A 10607-nucleotide genomic window follows, 5' to 3' on the forward strand; every position below is an offset into this window, starting at 1 on the left:
CACACACACACACACACACACACACACACACACCCAGACACACAGACACACACAGAAACACACACACGGTGGACGAATTTCACAGACCATTTGTCAAACTTGGTTATTGCGCATTTTTCCCCGTGGTCGGTCTTTTTATTATTTTCCTTCTTTTTTTACTTCCCTCCCGTGAGAACAAACCCACCTGAAACCCTTACTCTTCTTTTCCTTTCCGCTGCTCATGCCATCTCTTTTATTTATTTATCTTTTTTTTTCTTCTTCCTCGTTTGTCTATACTTTATTCTCCAGAAACACACACACACACACACACACACACACACACACACACACACACACACACACACACACACACACACACACACACACACACACACACACACACACACACACACACACACACACACACACACACAAAGCACTCACTTCGAACCTCGCTGAGACGTAAAAAAATCTCGAATTCATTTATTTCTCGTTTTCTGGTATTTCTAAACCCTTCACATTCCTAGACACTTAGAATTATTTGATATATTTCTAAAGTAAATGAAAGAGAAAAGAAAATGTAGCTACTTTTTTTCTGTATTCTTTTTTTTTACGTTACTTATCTTTCACATCTCTCAAAACTGACATTATTATAAGGGAGGGAAGATAACAACGTTTGATCATATCTTATTTGAAAGAATCGCAATTTGATAAGGATGGCGTTGTTCTTGATGTTATTGTCGTGCTTACTTCCTTCTTGCTGCAGGAGAATAGTGAGAGGAACGCGATAACTGAAACACATTGGAAAACTTGAAAAGGAAATGTGAGTGAAAGAGGAGTCAAACAAGTTGTAAGTAGTAGGTAGTCGAGATAAGTGTTTCATTTTGCGGGGAAAGAATTCCTGTGCACTCACGACATTCTATACCTGAGTGCTATTTTTTTTTTCAGTAATGCATTTGTTTTAGCGAAAATCTTTCTACACGAGAGTGATTTCCAAAGTAGTAATAGAAGAGTTCTTTCCCGTTCTGCATGCTCCATTTATTTCCATCTGTCACAAACGTTTCTAAAGTTACTTGCAGAGAACTGGAACAAATGTCCCTAAGCCATGCACGATATTCCTTGCAAGGCAAACACAGTGCCATGCATTTATTATTCCTTGAGAGAATGGACGGGACTGGTAGTTTCTTTGTGACTCGTTTCTGACTATTGTTGAAAGTGTTATGAAGTGCTGGTATGCATTCCCTCCCTTCTTTATTATCAACATGGAAAAATTATTCAAAGTGTGTAATTATCCATGCTTGTTTATGAATATCGTATATATAAAAGTAAAATAATGAATAGCAGTCTAGTAATTCTTCAATAAACTAACTAATGGGGAGCATACGCCCGGGGGTGCGTTGCTTCACTCATTCTCTAACTAAATTCCCGACGGTCTTCCCGAGCAAGCTTGCACGCAGCTGCCCTATCCATCTCAAATCCTTTTCGGCAGGATCGGGGGCTTCGTGGTGCTGTGGTTAGCTCACTCGTCTCACAACCGAGAGAGCCCGGGTTCGATTCCCGGACGGAGTGGACAAATTTGAGCGGCTTTTCCGATACCCTACGCCCCTGTCTACCCAGCAGTGAATGGGTACCAGGTATTAATTGGGGGTTGTGTCCCATCTCCTAAGATCTGTTCCCTTCTCCTATAATTCCTTCCCCTTCTGTCTCTCATCGGCATATGACCACAGATGTTGCGCCGACTAAATGAAACTTTACAAACTTTCCGGCAGGATCGGTCGACTTGGTCCATGCCCCCATCCAAGAGTTACGTGGGCGTCCCTCGGTCTCCTTTAAAATCACTCTCACGACCTTGGAATACACAACAGTCACGACAAGACAATGCAAGTAATGCATTATCCTTGAGGTGCTACGAAGACGAGAGGCGGCTCTCTGTTGCTCCTCCTCCTCCTCCTGACGGTGCTGCCGCTGCGTCCACGAGGAGGCTTCGGGGCAGGTGGCGTTGGTAATCCCGCCCCCTGTAAGTCAGACGCTGCGGTGATCTACAACGTGCGTTCAGGAACATCCGGATTACCGGCCAGATTCACTGCCTCGTCTCTGAATGCTCCGACCCACGCCGCGCCGCGCTTCCCTGTTTGTTTAATGTAGTATTTCTTATTATTTTTGTTATTATTATTATTATTATTATTATTATTATTATTATTATTATTATTATTATTATTATTATTATTATTATTATTATTATTATTGTTTAGTGTTTCGTGTATTATTATTATAGTTGTTGTTGTTGTTGTTGTTGGTGGTGGTGGTGGTGGTGGTGGTGGTGTAGTTGCTGGAGAGAGTGTAGGAGATTCAAATACTGATAATTAGAGAATTAGATGGAAAGAAAATATTGAAGGATTTTACCATGGGAAACTGCTGTTGTCTACCTGATTGTTGTTATTTTTTTTTTTTTTTATCTCCGTCATTTCATAAGTTTCTCAGTAATTCTCTCTCTCTCTCTCTCTCTCTCTCTCTCTCTCTCTCTCTCTCTCTCTCTCTCTCTCTCTCTCTCTCTCTCTCTCTCTCTCTCTCTCTCTCTCTCTCTCTCTCTCTCTCTCATCCCCCCCCCCGCCCTCTCCTGTATCAACAGAAATCTTGAGAAACATCATATACTCGGTGGTTACGGTATTAGGCGCTCCTTCTACCTGGCTTTTAACTCACCTGTAATTGTTTTGCGTGTGTGTGTGTGTGTGTGTGTGTGTGTGTGTGTGTGTGTGTGTGTGTGTGTGTGTGTGTGTAAAGTCCAAGGTCATGATAAGTCAAGATGGCCGTAAACAAGGCGGTGTTTAGTGTATTTTACGTAATTATGTTTCGTGCAATTTCAGGTTTCTTTTTGCTTTCTCTTTTTTTTTCTTCTTTTTTGTACATGTGGTTTATCAAGCTAAGTAGGACTGTGAATAACTCCATGATTGGGAGGATTATTCGTCATGGAAGTCAAGAATTTTGTAGTAGAAGTAGTAGTAGTAGTAGTAGTAGTAGTAGTATTAGTAGTAGCAGTAGTAGTTGTAGCTGATATCCGTGTCGTCATGAAATTAGGACTGTTTCACTAATAGAACTGAGGAAGCCGGGTGGAAAGTCTGCTCTTTAAATACGCGAACGTAAAGTGGAATAAAGAATATTAAACGTGGAGGCAGCCATGTGTGGAATAGCGTTCTTTTCTCCTAGATGCCATGGAAGTGGAACTCTGGTACACACAACCTATACTGTATTATCATCCAACGCACTACACAGCGCTCCAGTGGTACAGATTTAATACAAACCCAATATGAAAATTCGAGTTGCATATAAGGATAACCCTCTTTTTTTTTTTAGATAGGTATGCAGTAACTGAAAATGTATATATGAAACGCTTATGTATGGTTTGCTTTTTATGTATAAGAACCATACTTGTAACAACTCTCTTTTATTTATTATGAAAAGTCATCTGTCCGTTTCCTCTTAGCTCAGAAGAAAAAAGAGCGAGAAAAAGAAAACTAAGTATAGGGTATTCATTAAGGCCATAATAATTAACTTACATAAACACGGAATAGTCTTAACGTTAATGCCTTACCTTGTTTGAAGATGGAAAGTTAATCAGTGGATCATAATTTCCAGGTAAACGCGACACACTCACAGGGAGAGGAAACGAGAGCCGTCCTATCACACCACACCGCCCAGCCCAGCACGGCGCCTCTGAAGGCAAGTAGGTTGAGAGGCCTTTCCGTTAACCTGTGTTCATCAAAGGCGGCGGTCGGCAGGTAATACTGAAGTGGCGTGTTTTCTCTGTGATCAGGAGCGACGAGAGGACGTATTATATGAGTGAGAGGAGTTTTGTGTCCCTCTAATTATGAGAGAAAGAGAAATAGAGAGTGAGAGAGGAGGGTGAGTTCGAGGTATATTGTCCCTGATATTACTCAATCCCTCTTTTCTGGGCTTTCGTTCTGTTTTCTTTTGTCTGAGCAGCATCTACTTGGCTTTTTTGTAGCTATTTTTTTTCTTCCTTTAACTGCCTCTGTTGCTGTAAAAAAAAGTAATCCACTAAAAACTAAGAGCATCATATTCGTCGCCTAAATAGCAGGTTGGCGGTATGCTCTGTCTGTTTACGTGAAAGACATCGATCATTCCCTTCTCGCCTCGTCCTTCAGAGCCTTTTGTAACCTCCTTGGAAGCCTAAATACTGGCGAGATGATTTATGGCGAGGTACAAAATGACGATAAGATCAGTGGATAAAATGTCTTGGAGCAATTTAACGACGAACCCGAGTCAGTTGAAAATGTTCCAGGCGTTTATAAGAATTTATTCCATTATTTCAGCGGTCGAGTATAGTTTGTCTCATTTTTTCTTACTAATGAATGTAAGGAGTGTTATATAAGTACTTGTTTTGTGTGTACTTTTCTGAGGTAATGCAATTTCTGCCTAAAAGATAATATTAGAAAGTATTTTAGGTTGTAATTCTCAGACACCAGCCTATCACATCAACTACTTCTAAAGGCCAAAAAACGGGATGAATCGGGTTTGGATGAGTGTTTTTTTAGGTTCATGGTACAGAAAAAGTGTCATAATACCACCAGGGTTATTAAAATACTCTTGGAAATGCCCGAAACTCCTACGAAAACCGTGTTAATTATATTATATACTGGGACCCCGGAAGGTTTAAGAATTTGACCCTAAGTTAGTCTCCTCTAAATGACGGAAGAAAACGTGGCCTTTACGTTTTCTCTGCATTGTTTTACGGGATACTACTATGTTTTGCCATTAACTATGCGTTCTGTTTAGGTAGTTACTAAAATCCTATTACGAAATCACATATGTAGAGACCATCATATCTTTATTTCTCTTTTTTTTTTGTTGGCATGGTATTCTAAAGTTGCATGATTATTTATGTCATTGTGGATTTGACGTCAAAATCGTGGTTTTCCAGACTTTTTCTTCCTCCCTCGCAACTGTCAGCCATCAGCACCGCCCAAAATAACTTCCTCATAAAAAAAAAAATGCATGGTGGAGACGCTGAAGAAAGGAAGACAGGCTGTTCTCATCAAAATACTTAATTTAAATGTTTCGAATCTATTCGAAGCGTACAATGTTCACATATCATGGATAAAATAAGTATATTTTTAACAAGATACAACAAACGCAATGTGTTCAGCTAGTGGTCAAGATTAAAATGATGTATGTGTAGGCCATCGTAGTTTTAAATAAGTTCCGAGCGATAAAATGGCGAACCTAATTGATTCGAGACTTTCGAGAAAAAAATAAACCGGATCCTTCCTGTCTTTCCTTCAGTAGTGCTGGCAGAAGCGGCGAGTGGGGAGGATGTGTTGGCGTGGCCTTCGCCAGAGTGAGGTAAATCGTTGTTACTGTTCTTCAACACAGCTCAACTCTGGCTTTTGATTGATGACAGACAGGTGACAGTGGTAGTGAGTGATCCTGTAGGTTGATGATAAATGTTGAGGTGGACCTTGTAAGTTCGTGGTGGGCGAAAGTGGTCGTTATGGCTGGAGTGGTGATTCTCTTGTGGCTATGGCTGGGTAGGTGGTAGACGGTAATAGGGGTGACAACAAGAGTGATGGTGATGAAGGTAGTTTGCGGTAGTAGTGATTGTGGATGATTGGTAGCGGCGGAGACATATGATAATGGTTGTGGTATAGGTAATGGGGCCGTTGATAGTTGATGATTAGTTGATTATTAGGAAGTAACGATAGTGGCAGTGGGTATAAGACGGGCCATAATGGTTACTGGTGCAGCGGCGGCAGAGGTTGACTAAAGGTGACTGTGGTTAATGAGTGATAGTAGTGGTGGTGGTGGTGGGTATACAGTGTAGCGGTGGTTGTGGAGGTTATTTGTGGTGCATGATGAGTGTTGTGGTGGTTGACCCTGGTGATGGTGGGGATATTAGTGCTATTTGACGAAGCTATAGATGACAGTGATGAGTAATAGTGGTGTTGATTATATAAGGTGTGGTGGATGTTTAGGGTTGAAGTGGTTGACTGTAGTGATGGTAGGGGGTATTAAACTATTATATTAGTGCCCTCTGACGAAGCTGATGACAGTTACGGTGGATAGTGGTGAGTACAATGATGGGTGACGAATGTGGTGGTTGTAATGGAATAAAATAAAAATAAAAGTGATATTGCAGGTGATGGGGAGTGGCGAGCAGCTGCAAGGGTGACTGTAGTATACGTGGTGGCGGGTAGGCCTATAGCAGGGAAACTTGATAAAGGAAATAATAAATATCAACTCTGGTAGTGGTGAAGTTTCTTGATTTTACTGTAGTAGTGGTGAAGGTGTATTAAGTAACTTGGTGGTTGTGGTGGTTTCGTGACGGTAGTGATGGTAGTTGTGTACCGAAGGTCATGATGGTACTGGTGTCATAGGCATTACCGGTGCTAGAATAACTTGTAGCGTAGGTAGTAATCTCTTATTATACAGTAAATTTCATTGATAGTTCCATGTACTTTGATTTTCTTTGGTTCTTATGAGCTCCATAGAAAACGTTCGTATGATAGACTAAAATAATCTGTTGCTTCATAGAAAACGATGGCACGGGATACTAGAATAAACTGTTGCTCCTGTAGCTTTTCCCTTTCCCTGGACGTACTGGCCACGGCCTGCTGGAGTGAGTGTTGTGCCATGCATTGATGAGCCCCCATAAACTTATTTATTCACCTCAGCTCTCTCATGGTTTCTTTAATTTTTTTTCATTGTTACTAATCAAGAAGGCAAAGTTAGATATATAGCAGGGAATGGGAGGAATGTTCATTGTTACTAATCAAGAATGCAAAGTTAGATATATAGCAGGGGAATGGGGAGGAATGAGTGGCTGTGAGGGAAATGAGGAGCAGCTCATTATTATGGGACATGATGCATGAGTAGTGTGATAATTTTTTTTATACTGCGAACAAAATGATTAAGGTGATGCAGAACTAAGAAAAGAACCAGAAGAGGATGCTCATGTACTTTAGTCATATCAGTGCATATATTTTTGATACCGTTGCATTATAAACATTCAGTAATCATGCACAAATTACCATAGGTGAGGTAAAGTTTGGGGCAGGGGTTACCAGAGTTAAAGGGAGGATGAATAGCTGGACCCGAATGAAATTATGCACGTTAATTTGTGGTAGATATAAGTAATGAGCACCCAACCCACTCAGGCTTCTCTGCTATACAACCGCCTGCCTCTATTCAAGAATTTCCGGCAGTTCTTGATCAGTAACAATGAATGGAAATTAAAGAGGGGAATAAGTTTGCTCAGGGGAACCATGAAAGCATGAGTAAGAGTAGCACTGATGCCAGCACCAGCAACCAGTGCTGAGGGAAACACCCAAGAAATTATTTGGTTTATGGCTCATCAATAACTTCAGGACGTGGATTTGTAAAAGTGGTGTATTTCAGTGTTAGTGTGTCTCAGAAGAGGGGATTTTTGAGAAGAGGTTCAAGGGTGCTACATGACTCAGCTCATCTGGCATGTCACTCGTCAGTATCCCAACACTGAGACCGTTACCATACCACCCTCCAGAGATCTACTATATGTGGCCCCTGCTTTCCAAGTTTGCTGGTCGGCAGTGAATGAAGAGTCCACCCACCCGATGCAGGAGAAGCTGGGGTACCCACTACCCATTAAAATTCTTTTCAGGTTTTTCCATCATAATGTTTTTTAACTTTATTTACAAATTTTTCAATCATAATGTTTATTATAACTTGACAAAAAACAAAGTTTGCAATATATTAATGGGAACTCCATTATCTTCATATGTCAACTTGTATCAGCTTTCCATCAGAACAAAAATATAGCCCCAGGCCAGGATCAATAACTAATTACTATGCTCAGAGTATTTTAAAGGAAATTTATTCAATAAATACCAAACCAATAACATTGAAGATCATAAGTCTATCAGCAGCTTCAAAGTAGAGATGATGGTGCCTAAACATCTCTAGACGAAACTGGATCAATATGTACTACAGAATGGATCATCACACATCTGGCTAAATCTCCAAATATTTCAGCAGCACGAAACTGGATCAATATGTACTACAGAATGGATCCATCACACATCTGGCTAAATCTCCAAATATTTCCTTGCCAGGTTGGTTAGACGACAGTGGTGAAACTCCAGTCTTCAGTTATGGCTCCTGAAAATATTTATAAAATGAATTTCATGTTTGGTATCTGTTTGGTATAATCTATTTCTAGATATATCTAAATGTCTGCAAATCAACCTATTTATGTATCTTTAACTTTCATTATTATACACCCATATTCACCCAGCAAACAAGGTTTATCTGCTTAAACCTTTAGACATCTAATAAAAATCAACCTATTTATGTATCTAACTTTCATTATTATACACCCATATTCACCCAGCAAACAAGGTTTATCTGCTTAAACCTTTAGACATCTAATAAAATTATAAAATAATTTGAACGGTTCTGGTTCCTCCACATCTGTAATAAGTGTTATGCACTAAAAATACCAGAAACAAAAGTAATAGTTCAAAACACTCACCGGAAAATTTGGGGACAATGTGAGTGAGACTTGCTCTGGACTCCATTTTAAGGGGCTAATTGCACTCTTGGGGGCCTTCCTGTTGGACACTGGGGATTTAAATTCTTTTGCAGCAGCAGTGAGGGTCTTGGCAGGCTCTGTTGTAGTCTTCTTAGGTGCTGCAATAATGGGAGCCACTGTGGTCTTTGTAGTTGTAGTTTCACTTGCTGCAGCAGTAATCTTTGTTGCAGCAGCTGTGGTGGACTTTGTTGCGGCTGTCGCAGTCTTAGCAGCAGCCCCATTGGCCTTCGAAGTTGTTGCTGTGGTTTTTGCTGTAGCCCCAGTGGCCTTTGTAGTAGCATGAGTAGTTTTTGTGGCTGTATCTGTGGTCTTTGCTGCTGTGGTCTTCGTAGCTGTGGTTTTGGATGCTGCTCCAGTGGCCTTCGTGGCCCCTGCTGTGGCCTTTGCAGCAGCCCCAGTAGTCTTCTTGGCTCCTGCTGTGGCCTTTGCAGCAGCCTCAGTAGTCTTCGCGGTTGCTGCTGTGGCCTTCGTAGCTGTTGCTGTGGTCTTTGAGGGTGCTGCTTTGGTCTTTGGAGCCGTGGTCTTTGCGGCCCATGCCGAGGGCCTTGATGTAGTGCTGGTGGGCTTGGCCTCCGCGGTGGACGTGGATTCTTCGTTCGATGTTGACATGGACCTGGTAGTAATGGAACTCGCAGCACCGGGCTTGCGTTCAGCACCGGGTTTATCAATGGTCTTCATCTTAACGAGTTCCCGCAGTTACTCCGTCAGTAGAATCTGGACAGCTACAGTTAATGCCGTGACTCAAGTATCTGAAGCACAAAGGCACAAAAGGATGAGCATGAAGGCACATGAATAATTATACATATGGTCACAGGCTTTGTACTCATCAGGTCATTGAAGGTAAGCATGCAATGCATCAACAACATTCACCGTTCATGGCCACCACCAGTAATTCATAGTTACATTCCTCACGCCACAACCAACCAACCAAATGACACTACACGACGTCCACACCAGCCATACACGTGCAAGAAACAATCGGTAACGACGATGACATACTTATTCTTCAACAAACCATCAGGAAACTCGCGCCACAACCTAACTATGTCAAACAGCTACATACCCTTAAGCCATGCACGTGAAGTAACCATTATCTTAATTCTTAATTACTCACAAATCATTAAGACTCACGCCACAATAATTTAATCTCAAACAGCCACGTACCCTCCAACCATATACTCAGCAACTGAAACTACCATTATAAACGCCTAACAATCACGCGACCATCACCATCATTACGCACTCCACATCTTCCACGCTAAAACAGACAACAATCTCAGCAATGGTACGTTCACTCCAGCCATCCACCTGCATATATAACTTACCTTCCTTGACTACACGGCCGCTTCCTCCCTCAGCACCACGGACCACACCTCCAGACAGTTCACCAGATCCCGCCAAGCCACACCTCGCTGCCGCAGCCAAAACAGTCGCACTGGCGCTCCTTCCTCGGGCCGGAGACAAGTTGAGGTGAGTGAATCAGTGTTTGAGAACCTGAACCCAACACAGTGAAGCAGTTCTGAAACCGTGAACCAGTCCGCCACTCCCGCTCGTTTGAAGTTCTCTGTACTGTTTATTTATAATGCTGAGAAAAAGTAATAATGGAGGTTTGAGTAGGTAGTATACATCCTTTCTGTACACAATTACACCTTACTTAAATCTATTACATTTGAAAGAAAGTAAATAATGTTAAGGTTTAAGTACCGAACTAATGTGTGTGTGTGTTCATCCCCCAAGGGCTAATGTTCACCAATTAAAAACAGACGTTAGTAGGGGCTTTGAGGGGTCACACGCACGGAATGACCCACACTTGATTACTTCGGCCTCGGTCAATACAACCTCCCCCCCCCTCCTCCTCCTCCTCCTCCTCCTCAACCCAAACCATGACCTCTTATACCTCAGTCCATTTCATCTACCCCTTCCCCACCTCCTCCACTCAAAGTCCTTACAATTACCAGATCATACCTCACTCCCCTTCCCCTTTTCCTGGTCCCACCACCCTCTCTTTGACCCCCCCCCCCCCCACCTTCCCACTCTTCACGAT

General features: G+C 41.9%; 1 pseudogene; it reads right to left on the reverse strand.

Moving 5' to 3' along the window:
• Positions 1 to 7964: 7964 nt before the first annotated feature.
• LOC127008180 (oviduct-specific glycoprotein-like) lies at positions 7965 to 10052 on the reverse strand (annotated as a pseudogene).
• Between the last annotated feature and the right edge of the window lie 555 nt (positions 10053 to 10607).

The sequence above is a fragment of the Eriocheir sinensis genome, chromosome 37 (genome assembly GCF_024679095.1).
Source record: "Eriocheir sinensis breed Jianghai 21 chromosome 37, ASM2467909v1, whole genome shotgun sequence".
Classification (NCBI taxonomy): domain Eukaryota; kingdom Metazoa; phylum Arthropoda; class Malacostraca; order Decapoda; family Varunidae; genus Eriocheir; species Eriocheir sinensis.